Here is a 3,356-nt window from a genome sequence, read left to right as displayed (position 1 = left end):
CCCATAAAGCAGTTTGTGAGCTATTAAGAGGGACAATGCATACTCCAAATCTGTTTTGCACGGATTATGGTTCAAATAAAGATATTTCGTTGGCTGCCAAGAAGAGTGTAACAAATCTAGTAGACTATGTGCCCTTATCACTTTGTAGCTTTGTTCGTACCTCTACATCAACACAATGGAAAGTAAAAGTATGATGACAGCAGATATGCAAAATAACTTACAATCTGAGTAACCAAATGTAGTGGTTGAGATAGAAGTGCAATCCTTTTGCGTTAATAGTCACCATGTAGAAGAAGACCCATCTGATCATCCAAATACTATATATACAATCTGCACCGTAAGCACTACATTCTTAACCCAATTCAGGAATTGTAAGTAACAAGAAATTTTAAAATTATCTCTCTTAGCTGTAGACTTTGTTGATTTTTCTAGTGGTGAACCTTCCATGATGCACTACTTTCCCATGGTTAATTGTCAGTCCTTTGAGTTAAACCGAAAAAGGCTTTCGCCCCGCTTTATAAATAAAGCAAACCGCCACATAGCACCAGTACACAAGAAGGTTCACACCACACACACACACACGTCTCACAAGACAGAGTACAAAAGGTTTTGCTGAGGGCACAGCTCAACAAGCCCAAAATAAACACAAAATGGGGCCGGGGAGGGACCCGACCCCTAATCCGGCTCGGGAGGTGGCGGAGGGAGCGGCGGCGATAAGTGGACGGCCATCGAGCGGAGGTCGGCGATGAAGGCAGAGATGGCGTCCCGATCCTGGGGCGGCTAAGCGGCTGCCAGAGCTGCAAGTAACCAGACAGTTTGAAGAGAGCGTCAGTAGCACACCGAAGCGGAATGCGCTGGATCACAAATCTATTGCGGATCGTCCAAAGGGTCCAAGCAAGAGTCCCAATCTCCAACCACCTAATGTGGCGAGAATGCGGGGAGGAGGCCTGGAGTTCAGCGAACATGTCGGGGAAATTGGTGTGGCACCAGTTGCCACCAACCACCTCACGAAAACAGCCCCAAAGAAATTGGGCAGACACACAAGTGAAGAAGATGTGATTCGAGTCTTCAGGGACGCCACAAAGCGGGAAAAGGCCGGTACCAGGGCCATTGCGCTTGCGGACCTCTACGCCAGACGGAATCCGTCCGCGGATCCATTGCCACATGAAGATCCGGATCTTTAGGGGAAGGCGGACAGGCCAAACCGCCGTGAGGGGAGGCGGGGCGGAGGAGGGGGCGATAGGCCGGTAGAGGAACTTGGTGGAGAATTGTCCCGACGGCTCTAGGCGCCACTGAACAGAATCCGGGCCAGCGTCAACCTGAGGCTCGTGGAGGGCAATGCAGTCAAGCAGCTCCTGCCAGTCGGCAGTTTCCGGAGGCCCAAATGGTCTCCGGAAGGCGAGGCGCCCTAAGTCAATAAGGGCCCTCTCAACCGAGATCCTAGGATCTACGGCGATGGAGAAGAGGTCGGGGAAGCGCACAGCGAAGGGGGAGTCGCCCACCCAGCGGACAAACCAGAACAGAGTCGTAGCTCCAGATCCAACCGAGATGGATGTCCCGATGCAAAGCACCGGGAGCAGCTGGATGACCGACTGCCAGAACTGGGAGCCGCCAGTTCTCTGGCAGAAGACAAGTTGGCTGTCCACGAAGGTATTTATTTCGGATAATGTGTAACCAGAGGCCACCTTGCCCTTGGGCAATCCGCCAAAGCCAGCAGGATAGTAGGGCGATGTTCATGTGCTTAAAGCACATGATCTCAAGCCCTCCTACTCCCGAGGCTTGCAGATGTCCGTCCAGCTGACCATATGGTATTTCTATCTATCGTTGTCGCCCGCCCAGTAGAAACGAGACTGGACTTTGGTGATCTCATGATGCAGGGTTGTCAGTCTTCTTCAGAAAAAAGATCACATTACCAACAAAAGCTTCATCTTCCCCAAAAGAGCACATGTACCGTTGCCTTGCTAAAATGCTTCAGATTTGGTAACTTGATTGCTGCAATTACCACACACAACTGAAATAAACCACAACAGGACAGACAAACTTAATTTTGGACGTCAAGTTAATAATCATGGAGAATTAGCATCTCTTTGAAGATTGTCCAGAATGCAATCAAATCATATTTTGTTGTAGCTTAACACAAAACAAAACAAACACATTTTCTAAAAGCATAATCTCAACAGTGAAAAACATCAAAAGGACATTAGCCGTGCATATAGATTAATTAGTCCTAGCAAATCTATAACACCAGTATAGTTTTCAAATTAGTCATAGCAGCTCTAGATTGACACTAAACCTTCTACTAACTATGTCAAACTAAACAGGAACTTTGCATTGTCTGGTCACTGCGTCTACAATCCGACATGATTGATTAATTAAGTTGGCAAATTTTTTATTTGAAAAGAGAGTTGGCAGATGATTTTAAACTGCAACAACTGATATATGTGTGTGGCATGCACGCACACCTAGCTAGCTTCTTGGTAATGGTCACCGACTAACAATCAAACGAAGACATACACGGTGCTTAACCAATAATAATTCAGCAAATTACAAGTTAACTAAAGCATCAAATTAATTGATAGATTCTTGGTCATGGTCAATGATTAACAATCAAAGCATCAAATTAATTACCAGCATATGGATGCAGAGGCAGTTGGTTGTGGGGCCTTGGACCTCTGGACCCTGAGGCGGGCGAGGTTGCAGTTGGTCCTCCGGTCGTCAATCACCGATACGGACCGAAGCACGCCCTAATGGCCGCCTCCGCCTCCCAAAATGTAACCTGCCAAGCATCCATCTAGGCATAGCATCAACTAACGGGGCTGAATTAAACAAGAGAATTAACTACTGAACATGAATCGATAATGAGGGAAAGAGAGAATTGTTTGGGTGGGTACTCACGAATCCGCGGCCTTGGATATGTCGGTGCCCTTGTTGGCGATGACGACGGCCTCGAGGATCTCGCCGAAGAGCTCGAACTGGTCGTGCACACCCTCCTTGCTCATCTTCCACGCCAGGCCATCCACGAACACCTTCGCAGCCGCGTGTCATCGCTGCCCGCCGACGCCTGATGAGCCATGGAGACCCTCTTCTCCTTCTCTTCTGGCTCTGGGATCGGCCTGGTTTCTAGTGTAGCGCTTCGTTTCCGTCGATGTAGTGAATAGATCAACGGCGTTCTAGGGATTCGGCGGCGTCTTGTCTGTGAGGTCGGCGGCGATCTCGTGCGTCTGTGTGAGGAAGATCACATGACGGTGGCTGCATGTCCTCCAGGGGATCGATAGGATCGGTGTTTGTGCGGGTTGGTTTTTTTGGGGTGCTTGCGTGGGGTGGGGTGGGGGACAAAAAACCAACGAAAAAAAACG

General features: G+C 48.7%; 1 long non-coding RNA gene across 2 annotated transcripts; it reads right to left on the bottom strand.

The window, feature by feature from the left end:
- Window positions 1-462: 462 nt before the first annotated feature.
- LOC120965336 (uncharacterized) lies at window positions 463-3,086 on the bottom strand. Of its 2 annotated transcripts, none has more exons than XR_005758096.3 (3): window positions 2,896-3,086; window positions 2,629-2,791; window positions 463-797 (listed from the first exon to the last, which is right to left on the bottom strand). It is a non-coding gene; the product is annotated as an uncharacterized lncRNA (long non-coding RNA). The 2 variants fall into 2 exon arrangements; XR_005758094.3 differs by having other exon boundaries at window positions 2,629-2,776.
- Between the last annotated feature and the right edge of the window lie 270 nt (window positions 3,087-3,356).

This window comes from Aegilops tauschii, chromosome 5 (assembly GCF_002575655.3).
Source record: "Aegilops tauschii subsp. strangulata cultivar AL8/78 chromosome 5, Aet v6.0, whole genome shotgun sequence".
Classification (NCBI taxonomy): domain Eukaryota; kingdom Viridiplantae; phylum Streptophyta; class Magnoliopsida; order Poales; family Poaceae; genus Aegilops; species Aegilops tauschii.
This window is presented reverse-complemented; position numbering and strand designations above follow the sequence as displayed.